Below are 18,919 nucleotides of genomic sequence, written 5' to 3'. Positions count from 1 at the left end.
ATTCAGAATACACCTTTTTTTTTGGAGCATATTTTTGACACCTTAATTTTTTTTTTTATGTATCAAGTATGAACATTTTTTTAAAATGTTAGTGATTTTCACGTTGATTTTGAAAAATGTTGATGGAGCATCAACACATTTCTTTAGAGGTCTTATTTTTGACACTTCACATTTTTTTATGTAATCAAGTATGAACATTTTTTTTCACTAGTGATTTTGATCTTGATTTTGAAAAGTGTTGATAAGCATCAACCTTTTTTTTAGAGGGCTTTTTTTTTAGACATTATATTTTCTAATGTATTAAGTGTGGATATTCTTTTTGTAAATGTTGGTGATTTTCATGTTGGTAATAAAGCATTAAAAGTATATATATAAAACATGACAAAAAAAATCAAATATAAAAAAAGATATAAAAAAAGAAAATTAAGTTGTAAAAATAAAAGATTTAAATAAAGAATTAACAAAAAAATAAATAAATAAAAATATTAAAAAAATAAAAAAGAGATTTTTCAAAAAAAAAATATAATTTAAGGAAAAACAATTAAACCAAAAACATATCTAAAACCATTTTTTTGGTTAAAAAAAACTAAAAAATAAAAACCTCATTAAAAAAATTTAATAATTACCAAAAAAAGTTAAAATAAATTCAAAACCATTAAAATTAAAGAATAAAAGAAATTATAATTATTTTTTTTAAAGTTGAAAAAATATAAATTTAAAAACTAAAATTAAAAATTAAAATTAAAAATTAAAACAAAAAAATAAAAAAAATCCCAACCCAGCCCAACTCAGCCCACTCTACCTCTCCATGTACCCCACTCAACCCAGACCTCTCCGCCCATCCAGCGTGCTCGCCCTCCCTGCCCACCCCACTCAGCCGCCCTCCCTGCCCACCCCACTCACCCACCCACCCAACCCCACTCTGCCCACCTGACCCCTCTCACCCCACCCCAAACTACTTAGGTCGTGGTGTGGGTGGGGTTGGCCGGGTGGGGAGGTGTGGGTGGGGTTGGCTGGGTGGGGAGGTGTGGGAGGGGTGCAATGGGCGGAAAGGGAAGGCAGGGTGGGGTGGAAGGGCAAGATGGGATGGGCCAGGTGGGATGGGCAGAGAGGTGTAGGCCGGGTGGGATGGGCAAGGAGGTGTGGGAGGGGGCGGGAGAGAGAGTGGGGTGAGGTAAGCGAGTTTTTTTTTTTTAATATTTTTATATTTTTATATTTTAATTCTTTCGGCCTTTTTTTTTAATTTTTTAATTTTAACATTTTTTCCTAATTATTTTATATATATATATATATATATATATATATATATATATATATATATATATATATCTATATATATATATATTACTATGAGTTTTTATTTTTATTTTTATTTTTTTTAACTTTAAAAAAATTGATTTAGTTTTTTTTCTTCTTTTTTCCTTAAATTATATGTTTTTTTGAAATATCCTCATTTTTTTAATTTATTTTTTACTATATTTTTTGTGTTTTTTATTTTATTTTTTTATTTTTACAAGTTAATTTTGTTCATTTAATTTTTACATTTTATGGTTTCTTTTTAATATTTTTTTTTACATTTGATTTATTTTTTTGTCATGAATCAGCCCCTTGGCACACTTGCATCTCAATTTAAATTATTTTAGTTTTTTTTTTTAATGTAATGTTTTATTTTATTTTTGTAACTTTTTTTATTTTACTTATTTTTTAATTTTCTTTTATTTTTTTTTGTGGTTTTTATTTTATTTTTTGACTTGAAAAAGAAATTGAATTTTTTTTTTGTGAATATTTAACTTCCTCTCGTTAATGTTTAACTACTTCTTCTTCTTCTTCTTTTTTAAACTATGTTTATTTTTGAAATATTTTCCCCCTTTTTTTTATTTTTATTTCATTTTAGTTTAGTTTGTTTATTTTAGTTTTTTTTGTTTAAATTTTTAAATTTTACAAGTTTATTTTGAATTTTTTTATATTTTATAGGGTTTTTTTGTCATTTCTATATATTTTTTATGTTTCATTTTTTGTCATGTTTTTCATCTTTTAGTATTTGTTATTATTATTATTATTATTATTTCCTGTTTTTTTCTATTGTTTTTATTTTTGTTTTCTTTTGTATTTTTTTTTATGTTTTTTTTTTTTCAATATTTGAATTTTTGGTTTCTTCTGTAGTTTTCGTTTTTATTTATTTTCTAATTTTCTAATTTTATTTTTTTCTCCGGGGTCTGTGTTAATGCTCGTCTAGCAACCCAATCCCATTGTGTGCATTTTGATAATTGATTTTAAATTTTTCGTTATAATGAATCGAGTTTGCCCCCACAATGTGTCAATTTCATGGTTGGTCTTTAAGTTTTCATTGCAATGAGTCAAGTTGATCTAAACTGCGTGTCAATTTGATGGTTGTTTTTTTTTTTTTTTTTGGCAATGTATCAAGTTGTATTAGGCTAAGATTTTAAGATCACTATACATTTAGAATTTAAAAAACAAATTACTCTTGGTATAACAACTTGTTCATTTAGGTGTTCATTTTTAAAGTTTTTTTACTCATAAAATTTTTCCATAATGCCATGCTTCAAATATTTTGAGAACTTAAAATTGTCTTGTAGTCATAATATTTGGTTTTACTTCCATGGTTGAAAAATTGTCAAGATTTTAATGTTTTTCCAAGTCGTGATATTTTATCTTTAATGCTATGGTTGAAAGCAATTATAAGTATTTTTTCTTAGCACAATGCCTGAAAATTGTTGGAATTTTAAGGTTTTTCAAATACATGATATTTTAAATTTAATGTCATGCCTAAAAATCATTGGAATTTTAAGGCTTTTCAAAGACGTGATATTTTATTTTTAAGATCATGCTTGAAATTCATTGGAAATTTAAAGTTTTTTAGAGTCGTGATATTTTATTTTTAATGTCACTATAAAAAAATGTTGAAAATGTACCTCAAAAAAAGATGTTGTTCCAGCATCAACACTTTTCGTTTTCAGCTTGTTTTTTCATGTTTTTTTGGTGTTTTTGGGCTAGAGTACCCGTTTTGAGGTAAAAATTCTTGTTTGATCAGTAACTATGTTTTTCCTATCAATTATCTCCCCTCCATCCTATTTGCTATCCCTCCTCTTAGTCAGAATAGGTTTCCTCTCCCTCAACTCGTCCCCTTGGTCAATGTACCCTCGCCCATTTATCTTTATAAGGGGATTGTGGTCAGTAGTATCAGTATTCTAGTTGCTAAAGATGGTGAAAATTCCACTAGTTTAAGGGAGCCATATTCCAAGGCTTTGGCTCTAGAGGGCGAGTATAACTCTTTGGACATCTCGAGGGTGCATACTTCTACTGAGAAAACTACGTAGGAGGTTTTAGCCTAGACGTTATTGTAGGAAGTTCATTTCCATAGATAGAGAGACATTCCTTTTTAAACTTCCAAGTCTGTTCATTTGGGGCTGCTAAGAGAAGCAACGAGAGTGTTGGAGATAGAAAGCATGGAAAGATGGTGAGTTAAAGCCCTCCTTAATGCTAGGTATATATGTTAACATAAATAAGGTTTCAAGTCTAGTGCAAAGAACATTGATTGGAAGAATGTACTATATCTCGTTCACCAGGGGAAGTATTCAGTCATGGGTACAAAATTATTGGAATCCCCACCTGTTGGGTGTGGAGCCTAATTATCTTCTGTATTCAAAGGTTTCAACTGGATGTATACCCCAGGAAGACTATACACCCCTCCACGCGGGGAATGTGGAGGGGACTTGTCCCCCTCGCTGGGGTCCAGGGGGGCCAATCCCCCCCAGCTGGGGGGTCTGGGGGCTAGTAGTCCCCCGACGGGGGTTCGGGGGCAGTGCCCTTGAAGCTAAAAATAGATGTAAAATTGCCTTGTAAAAGTCTAGTAGTTTCTAGTCAATTTGGGCCGTTCATTAGGCAAATGATCTGATGGTAGAAGTTACGTTTAATTTAGGGTTTTTTTCCCTAGAAGGAAACCCCTCACTATATATGAGAGAATTGTATTGTGTCTATGTATATTTGTATTCTGAGTGAGGAAGAGAGAGGAGATTGAGAGCAAAGAGGGTGTTACAGCGGATCTGTTGTAGGTTGTATCTCTTCAGTTTGTTGGATAACATAATAAAAGAAGAACTGGTTGTTTCTTCGTGGACGTAGCCCAAACTGGGTGAGCCACATATATCTGTGTCTCTCTTGTTTTATGTGTTTTCTACGTTTATATTTCTGCAATATTTTATGTGTTCCATTGCTCCGTAATATATAATTTTCTAACACTACCTTGGTTATTCTCCTTACATTAACCTTCTGGCTAATGAGTGGTCAACCTTTTAGTTTTAATGGGAGAAATATTTAATTAAAATCTCTTCTTAACCCATAATTTTCCACAAGGGTTTTCTCTGGATTCAAAGGTGGAATGTGAGCTTCAATCCTGTGAATGATAAATCTCGCCTCAAGTGTTTCTGGGTGAAATTACCAAGGTTTCCTCTTGACATTTGGATGAGGAACATTTTCATCAATGTAACAAATGCTCTCAAGAATTTTATCTACTTTGAGAACAAATCTTAAGTGGAGCTTGACAAATGGGTTGAGTGGGTTTTAGTTGAGCTATATTCAGAGGCTAATCTCCTTGAGGAATTTATTATCTCATGTGGTGATAGAATATATATTTAGCCCATGGATTATTAGAAAACCCCTTTCAGATGCCTCAGTTGTCACCAAATTGGTCATCTGTGGAAGGATTATAGTCGACCACATTATGGAAGGGGTACAACTCACCAACATAGGTCTTACAAAGATATGGAATGTTTCCTTCCTGTTCAAGCTGGGCATTTGTATTCACCCAATAATATAGAGGCTCCTCCTGGGTCTTGTGATGACAATAATTCAGGACGCAATATTTCAATCAACTCAAAGTCGCAGGGAATCAATTTCGGTCATCCAAAATCTTCCTCTTTTCTCTTTGACTCTACAGAGCTGTTGTCAGATGGGAATGTCACCTCAAGCTTCCCTTTGCATGAAACATTACTCATGGATTATTTCTCTTCATAGATAGCTCCTCTTCAATATTCAGTTATTTCATTCCTTTCTCCTGAAAATATTGTTATGTTGGATGAGTTAAATCAAAATTCAATGTTGAATAGTTCCAACCATAGCTTGAAGGTTAATGTCCTAAAAAATTCATCATTATTTCCTGGCCTCAATCCCCTTAATAGTAGTACTGCTACTAATTTCTTGGTCCCTCCTGTTAATGGCTCTAGTCCCTTTCCTATTTCTAGGTCTTCCCCCCTTTCTTTGTCGCTATCAGATGTTGATAGATCCTCCCCTTATAGTTACCCTGTTCTAAAACCATCTTTACTAGTAGGTAATTCGATTTGTATCTATCCTTCCGAGGGCTAGTCAAATTCTATAGGAACTCTTGATCTAGGTTCTTTTGCCCCTTTGATCCCTTCACATTTAGTGTCCTCTTCCTCCAATATCTTCCCCCATCTCTTGTGTCTCCCCATCATTCAGACATCCCATCTGTATTGGCTTGCTCTCACACTCTTGCTTCCTCTTCAAAATATCCTTCTCCTTTTCCATCGTCTGGTGATATTCTTAACATTCTCCCTCTTTTGATCCTCAATTCCTCTTCTTCCCTTCTCCCTTGTTGGAATTCCATATCCTCTTTAATAGTTTCATCATTTTTTGTAAGAAGAAAGAAGATAATAAAAAATCATAGCCCAAAGATGTTTCCTCTTGTGGTGCCTCTAAAACATCCTCCTCTCAGGCCATTGGGGCATAATTTCTTGTAAAAGGTAGTCGAGAACGAAAGTTCTAACCCTGAACATTAGGGAAATTGGGGGAAACCCTAAATCCCTTTCCCTTAAGAGACCAATAGAGTCTCATTGTCCTTTTGTCATGCTATTTCAAGAAGCAATGGTTATAGATTCCAAAGCTTGGGAGTTTTTCTCCAAAATATTCCCAAGATGGTTTGTTTATGCATCAGATGTAGATGGAAAGCATGGTGGTCTTTCTCATGTCTAGAAATCTTCTCTAGCCTTTTTCTCGGCATTCCACTGTAAAGTGGGGATAATCCTTGAAGGAAACTTCAGTGGTTTTCCCAGATTCGTTACAATGGTCAATTGTTATGGGCCTTATATTGAAAGGAGGAAATTTTGGACTTTTTTCATAGTAGTGGTCTACTGAGTAGTAACAAGTTGATAATCGCAGGTGACTTAAACTTAACTCTTTCTGCAAATGAAATTTTTGGTAATAAAGCCAGGCAGAATCCCCTTGCTATGTATTTTAGTTTTCTATTGTAGGCTACAGGGCTTATTGATGTCAGCCTAGTTCCAATAGCCCCTAGCTGGAAAAATGGAAGAGTGAACGATGATGGGATAACAAAAAGGCCGAATCATTTTCTGTTGGTAGAAAGTCCCATTACTTGCTTTAGTAGATATAGATCCCGGATTGGTACTGATAGCATCTCTGACCATTACCCTTTTTTCTAGAGATTGAGGTTCATAAATACTTTTTTCCCTCCCCATTTAAGTTTAATCACACTTGGATTGAAGATCCATCTTGCCTCTATTCGACTTGATCATGGATATTATCTCCTACAAGCTAAATATGTTGAAAAAATTGTATTCAAATGAGGAAATAATAGGCAGAGAGACTTAAACATTGAGTTGGGGTTGATTGAAAGGGAAATAACCTTTCTAAAAATATCTTTCTTTAATGAAATGTTCTCTTTAGAAATTAAAAATCATTTATGCAATTTGCAGTTGAGAAAGTTGCATATTTTAAAGTTAAATGAAGAAGATTGGAGAATTAAAAGAAGGGTTAATTGGATATCAAAATGGGATGGTAATTCTAATTTATTTCACAATTATGCCTCTTACAGGAAAGTAATTAACTCTATTTGGGAATTGAAGGGTTCTGATGGACCACTTATCCCTAATTTAAACGGTCTAAAGCATGCTATGATCCCTAACTTTCCTCATCTATTTAAGAAATCCCCTGTCAATAATATGATGGAACAACTTAAGGTAATTCATATTTTTCCCAATTATTTCTCTAATGAGGAGGCATATTTTTTAGGTAGACAGGTTTCATTGGAAGAATTGGAAGGTGTATTGAAGTCTTGTGCTAAAGAAAAGAGTCTTACGCCTGGCAGTTGGCCATTTATTTTTTCAACCATTTTTTTGACCTAATGGGGAATGATGTATTGAAATTCATTGAGGAATCTAGAGTCAAAGTGAGCATCAACAATTCCATTAATGCTTCATTTGTGACCTTAATTCCCAAATCGTCCAAACCTCTCTCCTTTGATAAATTTCTCTATGTGTAACTTGATATATAAATTCATTTCCAAAATAATATACAATTGACTAAAGGCGAAGTTGGCTTCAAAAATATCTAAGGAGCATTTCAGTTTCCTGCCCAGTAGATAGATTCATGAAGCAATTGGGTTAGCCTAGGAATGCCTTCATTTGATAAAGAATAAAAATATCAAAGCTCTTATTTTCAAATTAGATCTAATAAAAGCCTATGATAAGGTCAATGGGGATTTCCTAAGGACGCTGCTAATTCAAATAGGCTTTGATCCTTCTGTAAACAATTGGAAAATGGTGTGTGTATCCTATGCTTCATTTGCAATTTTGATTAATGGCTCCCCTACTTTTTTCCCCTTGTTCTAGAGTGCTTTTCAAGGGATGCCCTCCCCCCCTATTCATTTTGATCATTAAAAGTCTTAGCAGATTTATTTTGTAGGAGAGAAGGGAAGGAAGATTAAAAGGCATCAAAAATTTCGTTGGTTTAATTATCTCTCACTTAATTTTGTCAATTGTAAAGGATGGTTCACTGAATGAATGGATTGTTTACAAGAGAATCATGTCTATTTTTTTTGGCAACTGGTATGGAGGTTAGTTTAGAAAAATATTTCTTTCTTCCTCACAAGATCAAGGGTTTGATTATGGAAAGTGTGTTGAGCATATGGCCATTAAAGAAGGAAAATATGGAATCTAGGTTTCAATACCCTAGCTTTTGGCTCAAACCTAACAATTATAGGAAAGAAGATTGGATTTGGCTAGTTACGAAGGTTGAAAAAAAATCAATTATTGGTGCTACAGGTGGTTATCCCTCGGAGGTCGATTGGTGTTAGTCAAATCAATTCTCGAAAGAATCCCTATATTGTAGATGAGTCTGATAAGAATTCCTTCCTTTGTGATTAATATAATCAAACAAAGAATCTTTCTGTTTTGTGGTTGGGTAATATGGAGAAGGATAAAATCCATCTAGCTAGCTGGGAGTCTCTCTCAAAAAAAAAAATTGGGGAGCTATGGTCTCAAAATCCTATTTTTGTTTTGGAAAGCCCTTATTGCAAAGAGCAAGTGGGGAGTACTTGAACATGATGGTCTTTGGGTCTCTGTCGTTGAATAAAAGTACCTCATAAATCAACCTTTGCATGACTAGGTTCTTAAATTGGCCACAACTGTTATTACTTCTTATTCCTAGGTTTTTTGTCTAGAAAATTCTAATGGATTGATTTCCTTAGATTTTTAAATGGTTGTCATGGAAGTTTGGTAATGGATGCTAGATTCGTCTTGGAAAATATCCTTTTATTGGTGGTATTCCATTCTACTTTTTATCTGACTCATTGATTTTCTCTCTGAATTCCCAAGGTATGGTTATGCTAGGACAAGTCTACAATTACTTTCCTTTTGATTTCTTAACGGGTCATTGTATCTCATCTTTAGAACTAAGTTGGAAAGGAATCCTAACTAATGAATGGGACAACTTTTTTTTCAATTTGTCCCTTAATGGTGTAATTATATGAGGGAGAATTACAATATTGTGTGGGACTGGGAAAATTCCTCAGAAGGTGTCTTTACAAGTTTTATTTATACAACCATTGCCTCTTACTATTCCCAGATGGATGCCCTCTAGATATACTCTTTAATTTTGAAATGGATTATTGCCATAAAACTAAAATCCTTTATGTGGATTTTTTTGAAGAACAAACTTTATCTTGGGAAAATTTGTAAAAATGGGGTTTCCAAGGACCCAACATATGCATCATTTGCAGAGGTGAGGAGGAAAGCATAGATCATATTTTTCTCAGGTGTGAAGTGGAAAAATATCTTTGGTTGACTGCGCTAGATGCTCTTAGAATTAAGTTAACTAAGCACTTTAATTCCTTTGTAGATTGTTTATAGTTATGGTATTCCAACAAGAGAATATTCCAGACAGATCTAATATTTATAGCATGGAAATTATGGGGAGTAATAAATTAGTTGATTTTTGAAAACACTAGGCCCAACATGTTGTTGGTTGCATCCAAAGTTATTTCTTTCTAGAGGGAGTATCCTCCTAAGTTGAAACAACATTACAGAAGAAATGTAACCAGTCTTGCACTTAATCTTCAATTCCCTGTAGATTTTCTTTATGGTGTAGCACAATAGGATAAGTGTGTAGGTGGATTTATCATTATTCTCGATAGAGATCATGTCACAAAAGATCAAATGGTATTCGGTCTAGAAACAAATACGAAAGTAGAACTCTTGGATGCCCGAGAATTAGTGCCAATAAGAAAGCCTTTATTTATCTCCAATATAATGATTGATGGAGACCTTGATATTATGATTAACTGGCTTTTAGGGGACTCTAAATTATAGGTCTTGAATACTTATTTATGGAAGCCCAAAGTGGTGGAGTTATACAGGGAGTTTCAATCCGTATATTTTTCTCATTTCTATAGAGAATTTAACCTCCAAGAACACTCTTTGTTAAAATAGGGGATTCAAATGTAGCTTGGTACTATCCACCTAGAATAATGGCTCACCAGAGAACGTATTCACATTGGTATCTATCAATTGTTTTAATTTTCCATTAAGTGTATACATTTTATATCCTTTGGGCATTTGTTTCTATATAGATTTTGGAAGGTGGATTTGTAGATTGGTAGAGGTCTCTAGTCTATTTCATATAGAATTTTTAGGTTTTGGCTAGAAGTCTATTTCATATAGTAGTTTTCTAGGGTATTTCTCTCCTAGTTGAACAAGCGGTATGTAAAAATATTTGATTTAGTAATGAATAGAAAGATATTGTGTTTTCAAAAAAAATAAAAAATTATTTGGTCATTGGTAAAGCCATACCTCAAGAATGATCTCTCTCTCAAGAGCATTGATCTTGGATAGTAATGGTTAACAATCATGTGTTAATAAAACAAGAGCATTGATCTTGTAGGGTAAAGTGTAAGAATGATGTGTTAATAAAATTATCATAAAATTTATGATTTAGTGAGTTTGTTTCATATTCTTATATAACGCATGACTATGGTCCTTTTGTCGCCACAACAACAACCCTATTTTTTTCCTATGTTAATTTTGGAGCCTGCACTAACTATTGTTTCAAGCCCCCATATGCTGTCATGTGGTTTGATTTGTTATTTAAGTGTTTTCTGCTAGTGTTGCATCCTCCTAAGATAATGTGTCTCAAGCATCATCACATAACCATTAGAAGTGTCTGAGTTAGTAAGTTGTGGTTAGATGAACTTCTTATGTTCCTATACCAATTGGTGTCATATATCATGATTGACTTGGTTTATCTTTGAAATATGTACATACCTTTGCTTGTTGCAAATCTTTTCCATATTTGTAAAAAAAATAAAAAAATTTAAAAATGTAAAGAGGGTATGTCCTAGAAAAAGAATAAAAGGACAAAAAGAATGAAAAGGTCAGTAAAAAATAAAAAAATGAACCCCAAGAAAAATAAAAAGACCATGAAAGTGTGCAAGTCAAAATGCCACTACTATTTCACTTTTTGTATAAATGATTGTGTGCAACTTGTTACTTATGCCAAAATCCATGGTAACCAAATAGTTTAATCTTGGTTATCCCATGTTTTGAATTTCATGCTTAGAGATAGATAATAAAATATGGCCAAATTGTTTAATCTTGGCAGATAAGTAGATAGGTAGAGTGAATAAAAGAAGCTCAACAGTTTAATCTAAGCCCTTGGATGTAATAAGGATAGACTTAGACAGATTTCCATTGTAAAAGTAAAAGAAAAGGTTTTGATAAAGGTTTTCCAGTTTAAGTGCACCCTAATAAAAGAAGAAAAATGGTAGGATAAGTAGGTAGGGTAAGTAGATGAATGGTTGCAGAAGAATGTGTGATGAATGATTATCCAGATATCAAGTCATATACTTTCATCATCAAAAGCACTTAAGGATATGGATGACAATGAAGACATTTAAATCATAGACAAAAGTCAAACTAATTAACCTCCTCACTCATTTTTCCTAAATTTTACTAATTTCCCATAAGTACTAAAGGCACCAACAACCTCAAAGTTAAAGGGGCTTAGAGAATTTCTCTAACTTCTAGAGGGACCAGACCCTCGGCCCAATAACTTGTAAGGCCTAAGTGCTAAAGACCCTTCATCAAAATTCACCCCCTCCATAATTAATTCATTCATTCCCTTGAAATCCTTTTCCCAAAGTAAAATCACTTTTTTACTTAGGAAAAATAAAAGGTTCTTTATAAAAATCACCACAAGCACATTTTAACCTAATTCATAATGTTGGATGATGAATGTATTTTTGGAAACATTTACTTAGCACATTTTCTTTTCCCTGGTCATATTAACTCTCAATTCTTATTATCTATTTAACTCTTGAAACAAATTACCCTTTCACGTATTATTAATAAAAATCCCAAAATAAATAAATATTCTATCCCGATGGTTTGGAAAATAAACCATAATAAAGTTAATTAATTTGGATTAATTAATCAAACCGTGATTAATTAAGAGCCAAAACCCCCAACGTGCTAAAAAGGAATTAGTTAATCACTTGGATTAATTAATAGCCTCTTTGCCAATGCATTCAACCTCGATATCATTAAAGGTATTAATCCTTTATTCGTCTAATCATATCATCCCTAATATAATTAAAGTCATTTTAATTATGTTGATTATGCCATCGGGCCCCCTCCATTAACTCCCTGACACTTGCCGTTGTCGACTACCGCACGATCTGCCTTCCCTCATCCAATGACTCTCGCTCATATCGCGCGGGCCTTTTGGTCGAATGTTAACCACCTGACACAAGTTGTTTCGACTTTTTGCGGATGCTACATGTCATCCAATTTGTGGCATTGCGAGGCCCTCTGCCAAAACCACCAACCTCCCAAAAGCTGTGCAATGAAAACCATTACCGACCCCACTTACCACCTCTGCTAAACGACAAAGTGTCCCATCGATTAGTTGATGCCAACTATCATTTCCTCATTCACCCACAAAAAGTCATTGACTTTGTGCATAAAAAAAAAATTCATTGTTTTCCCTTTTTACCGATAAAAGAAACTTCTGCCTCCCATGCACACAGAAAGTATGTCCAGACCAGCAAATTACTCCCAACCGCCAACCACCATTAGTCACTGAACTCCAGGCCACTGTAGACTACTGTGCGCACCCAGAAAAGCATTCACCATAGCCATTTATCCCTTCAGTTAACCATAACTAGGTATTTACCAAATTTCCTTCTCAGAAACCCTATTTTTGTACTGAAGCCTCCACCAAATTACTCTAAACTCAAGTAATCCAATACAATTAAGTTGTTTCTTAGCCCCAAGGCTTACCCAAGCACTTTTTTAATCTAAAATCCTTGAAAACCCCAACTTTCTTCCTTGAATACATAAGAACCAAGGATGGAAGCTCCTGTTGCCCTAAATGTCACGCCAATCACTACTCCCCACAGGGATTTGGACCACCTTCCCTTGGCCGATAGATATTTTCAAATCAAGGACCTTAATTTTGATGAAACACCATTGAAGCTATACTACAAGTATCGAGACAATTATCTGAACAATGCTGATAAAATAGGTCTTTGGGAATCAAACCTACATAAATATCAGTTCCCCACTGTCCATATCAAGGATAATTTTAGGGGCGAATGTTCGCCCTTTGGCGAAATTAAGGGGTTTTAAATTTTTAGTGGGCGAATATTTTGTATCATAGTACATTTTTACAAATCACCTCAAATAGCCCACCTTATTTTAAGGGAGAGGGTAAAAAAGGTAAATTTAGCCCTTGAAATTAGGACTTACAACCTTCCATTCGCCCATTTTCAAGAATATGTTTTATTTAAGTGAATCCATTCGCCCATTTTCAAGAATAGGTTTTATTTAAGTGAATCCTATGGGCCAAATACCATATTTATAAAAGAGGTATGGTAAATTAATAAAAATATAAATAAATGAGAGGTATGGTAAATAAATAAAACATTTTTTATATTTACTCCATAAGTCACCTTATATACATGTAAGGGTGTAAACAAATAAAAATATAAGTAAAGTGGAGGTATGGTAAATAAATAAAACGTTTTTTTATACTTACTCAAAAGGTATGGTAAATAAATAAAAATATAAATAAACTAGACGTATCATAAATAAATAAAACCTCTTTTTATATTTAGTTCATAACCCTCGTTCTATTTATGAAGGCTCAAGAAAGAGGTTTTATTTAAGTGAATCCTATGGGCCAAATACCATATTTGTAAAAGAGGTATGGTAAATTAATAAAAATATAAATAAACGATAGGTATGGTAAACAAATAAAACATTTTTTTATATTTACTCCATAAGTCACCTTATATTTACGAACACTCAAAAAATGGGTTATATTTAGGTGAAACCTATGGCCAAAATACTATGGGACAAATACCATGGACTAGATTGTTATTAATACCATGCAAAAAACCATTATCAACCCTAATATTAGAATTAATAAAAATAAAAAAGGCACATGGTATTGACCCATGGTATTCACCAAAATGGCACATGGTATTGACCCATGGTATTCACTTGGAATGTAGTCTATTTAAATGGGGGAATTAAACCAGCATGTAGCCTATGCTAAGATTCACTAGGACTTTACAAAGTTTTATTATTTAGTGAAAGATTCGCCAAGATATTACAAGATTTTATAATTGAGTAAAATATTCGCCATGCCTAGTGAGAGATTCGCCAAAAAATTATATATACATATTATATTATTGATAAAATCGCCTTCCATTTTTCCTATATACCATGGAGATTCGCCCATTTATTATATTTATAAATTTAGGGGGGGTTCTTAAAATTTTCCCTGGTCCATATTCTCCAAGATATTGTCCACCAATGCCATGCAAACTACGACCCCAATATGAGCGCTGTGATGTCCCCCGACAAAAAAGTCCTTTTCACCATTGCAGCTGAGTCTATAAATGAAACGTTGCAATTACAGCCTGGCCAGGACCTCACTCCCCTTTCGATTGCTGATTTACTTGAAAAATCTTCAAGGCTATCCAGTTCTAAAATTATCCAAGTCAGTCAAACTTTCATTGAAGAAAAATACAGATCCAAAGACCCCCCCTCCTTAAATGTCATGTGCCTTTACTAGTTTCGGCAGGGATATTGTCGCCATGTTTTCTTGCATTATGGGTTTTACCACTAGTGAGTATGTAGATGAAATGACCTTTGCCTACATGTCTATTTTCACCCCTGGCCAACCTCCTGCAGCCAAATTTGACTATGTTGCATTCATTGCTGATAAGATGCATGACCAATTCATGAGATTAGAGAATGAGAGAGTATTTAAATATTCTTCAATCCTGTATCATCTTTTCCTCTATTACCAAACTGATAAATTCCCTTTCTCTGTACAAAAGCTTGACACCAGAGGGAACCCTAGGTCAGTCATCTTCTGGACTTCCATTTTTCACTATTCGCATTCTTCTCCCCATCCTTATACAGATTTTATTGATCAATTTGTGCATCCAGTAACTACCATGTTGAGAGGAAGTCCCCCTCCCAGAATCAGTGATGATATTAAGAGAATTCTTCAGTTATCCAAGCAATACAAGGTTGGGGACTGGTACTTATACCAGAACCATACCGAGATTAGAATTTATGGGTGTGAGCTGCCTCCCTTTAAACTGCCCAAATACCTCCCCATGCGATTATTTGCCCTGGAGTACTATAGGAAAATGATCAATTCTGATGAAATCCACTTTATGAAGACTAAGAAGAAAGCTCAGCTAAGGATAAAGGATCACCTAGGCCCATTTATTTGCAACAACAAAAAAGCAGGGAAAGAGGCAAAGGAAATCCTTGAGAGATTGAGATTGAAAAAGAGTTTCATCTGGCCTTATGATCCTCATAGCTTCAACTGTGACAAAAGGAAAAAGTATAAGCTATCCCCGTACATCCATCATATAATTCGAGAGATAGAACAGTATGCAAATCAAAATGAATGGGTGGAGGGAACACTTATAGAACAAGATAGTACACAAGTTGAAGTAGAAAATGTTATGAAAGATTTGGAAAGAAGACTTGATCTGGATTCCTTTGTATAGGTGCCTAGAGAATCTTCACATAGACCAACACAGGAGCATAGTGTACAAGCATCAAGACAACCAGAGACTTCAAGATAGGGAATAGATTCAGGGTCACATAGCATTTCTGAGGAGTTGACCCAGATTGATATAAACATGGGCAACCCTCCAGTATTGCAGACCCCTCTTAATGAGGAGTGAATTCAGAACAGAAATCAGAATGAGGTTAGCCCCTCTATAGTGCCATTGGACAAGGTATATGTAAAGAGATAGAGATTGAGTCCTCTGTCCGGGCAGGAATATGAAGAGACAAGAAGTGACACAGTGTAGACAACACTAGCAGGGGAGACACCATCTACCTCTCGAACATAGGCACTAAGCAGGCAGCCAAGTGTAGAAGTGTCATCACTAAGGACAGTTTCAGAGCAGAGCCGGGATTTGAAAGAAAAGTACAAAGAGATTAAAGCTATGAATGAGAAGCTCAAAGCTCAAACCTATGCCCAATATCTGAAAATGGCTCCTACAAATCAGAAAAGGTTGATGTCAGCTTTTGACATCAAAGAGGGAAAGATGCAGATGAGCTTTTTAAAGCCAACAATTAAACAACCAAAGTCCATGGTTGATTATTTAAAAAAGAAAAATTGAAGTTCTTGCCAGAGACATCCACCCAATTGATTAGATTGAGCTCCATAAGAAAACGAGTGAGATGGTCTATTCTACATTAACCAGTAAAGTCATCATTGCACATCAATTGTAGAATTCTATGAGTAATACTACAGTACAGTTACAGTTGGAAAAAGCCTCTTCTCAAGCTAAGGACACCAGGATAAAATCATTGGAAGACCTAGTGATTGAGTTGGGACATGATTCCAAAGATGTTAAAGCAGCTGAAAGATTGATAAAGAAAAAGAATGAGGACATTGCTGCACTAAGGAAACAACTCAAACTCCCTCCCCTCATACATCCACAAATTGCAGAAGTAATTTAGAAACAAAATGAGGAAGAACTTATGGACTTGGACCTTAAGTTGAATGAACAGTTGAAAGAAAGAGAGCAAGAAATAGCAAAAGCTTCGCAGTCCGAACAGGGCGAGCCGACCACCATGCCTCAGACTATAATACCCATAATTTCTACAACAGTTCCATATACTATTGCAACATCTTTGGCACCCAACATTCCCCTAGCAACAGATCTGCCAGTAACAACAACAGCGAGTAGATCAGAAGTAGTCGTAACTTCAACAAAGAAAACAGAGGATTTAACAAAGTCCATGGAGGAAATTAAAATCCAAGCAACTGAAATAAAGAAACTAAAAGAAATGGTTACCAGCTTGGAAAAAAAATATGACCTATCACAGATTAATTACACGGAAGAAGAGAGCAAAAATATAAGAATGACTGAAAGAGTTAAAACATTAGAGAAGGGATTAACATTGGAAAAACCTTTGAGAGATATTAGAGAGATTTTATGGACCAATATCATTGATTCCATCAATGATATTTGTAATGGCAGAAGTGTCCTAAGACACGTAATTTTATTAATCAGAAAAAAAACAATTACATAATTGATATGCAAGAGCTTACACCCGAACAACCAAACACTCTTGCAATGAGCTATTTATAAGCTCCATGTCCTAACTACCTCTAATTATGGATCACTTACAAGTGTCCATTTACAATAAATGCTATTCAAACCAACTAGCTAACTAATCTCCTATAATAGAGCCTAAGATACGACTCATTTGGAGAGTCATATCTTGTTACAACAATATACTAATTCTAATTGTCTCTAAAATAATTAATCATTCTAGAATAATTATTAATTTAATTTCTTAAATTAATAATTATTTTATTTCAATTTTATAACCGATGATAATAAAGTATTTTTGGATCATCTAACATTCCCCCCTATGATCCAAAGATACATTACAACAGATACCAAGTTCATCCTTGAACTTAGTAAATTTTATTCTGCCAAGCGGTTTTGTGAAAATGTCGGAGATCTGATCTTCGGAAGGACAATAAACTGGTTTGAGGACATCTTTGGCAATGAGCGACCTGATATGATGATACTTGGTGTCCACATGCTTTGTCTTTGAATGAAAAATTGGGTTCTTGGCAAGTTTGATGGCTGACTGGCTGTCAATGAACAATGATGTAGCTTCTCCCTAAGAAATGCCCAAGTCCTGCAAAATTCGGCGCAACCAAACAATTTCACATGCTGCTTCCCATGCTGAAATGTACTCTGCTTCTGCTGAAGAAGTGGCCACTGTAGCTTGCTTCTTACAACTCCAAGATACTGCTGCTGACCCCATGTTCATTAAATAACCTGATGTTGATGCTCGATCATCAATACTTCCAGCAAAGTCGGCATCGGAATATCCACCAAGTACAAAATTTTTAGTCTTTGTGTAAAGAAGACCAAAATCTTTTGTTCCTTGGATATATCTAAGAACTCTTTTGGCTGCATTCCAGTGGCTATCTCGTGGTTCCTGCATAAAACATGAAAGAATACTGACTGCATAAGATAGATCAGGACGAGTATTTGTCAAATAAATCAAGCTGCCAATCAACTGCCTGTAAGTTGTACTGTCCACCTTTTCCCCCCCTTCAAATTTTGAAAGTTTCAAGTTTTGCTCCATGGGGGTGAGAACGGGCTTGCAATCTTGCATGCCAAATCGCTGAAGAAGCTCTGCGGCATACTTGCTCTGAGAAATGAAAATATGATGTGGACGTTGGAAGACTTCAACTCCAAGATAGTAGTGAAGTAACCCCAAATCGGTCATCTTAAAACTTGCATGTAACTCCTTTTTTACCTGTGCAAGATGATCATCATGATTGCCAGTGATGATCAAATCATCTACATACATAACAAGAACTACCAGATATTTTCCCTGTTGTCGCACATACAAAGTATCATCAGATTCACTTCGTTGAAAACCAACTTTCTTAAGGTAATCATCCATATTTGCATACCAAGCTCGGGGAGCTTGTTTTAACCCATATAAAGCCTTGATCAATTTGTAGACTTTATGCTCTTGTCCTTCAACTTCAAAACCTGGTGGTTGGGTCATATACACATGCTCCTGTAAATCCCCGTTGAGAAAAGCACTTTTCACATCCATTTGATGAACTTTCCATCCTTTTTGAGCGGCCAATGCAAGTGTTAATCGGATGGTGTTCCATTTAGCTGTTGGAGCAAAGGTTTCTTCATAATCAATGCCTTCCTACTGTGCAAAACCTTTTGCGACAAGTCGTGCTTTATACTTGTCAAGTTCACCCTTCTGATTATACTTAATTCTGTAAACCCATTTGCATCCTATGGGTTTAACATTTGCTGGACATTCAACAAGTTTCCAAGTGTTGTTATCAATTATTGCTTTATATTCTTCAACCATAGCCTGTTGCCATTCTTTATGTTTTACTGCCTCTTTGTATGTGGAAGGTTCAGTAAAATCATTTGCTATCAAGGCAAAATTGCCTTCACTTCTATGTGCCCTTCGGGTGCCAGTTTTATTCTGTTCATCAGGCTTTACATCTTTCAAAAGTTGAACTGCCCATTTTGGAAGTTGGTGCTCAC

Source organism: Pinus tabuliformis, chromosome 3_1 (genome assembly GCF_031772625.1).
Source record: "Pinus tabuliformis cultivar Carrire ecotype Pingquan chromosome 3_1, CPIR1, whole genome shotgun sequence".
Taxonomy (NCBI): domain Eukaryota; kingdom Viridiplantae; phylum Streptophyta; class Pinopsida; order Pinales; family Pinaceae; genus Pinus; species Pinus tabuliformis.
Note: the sequence above shows the minus strand (reverse complement) of the source record.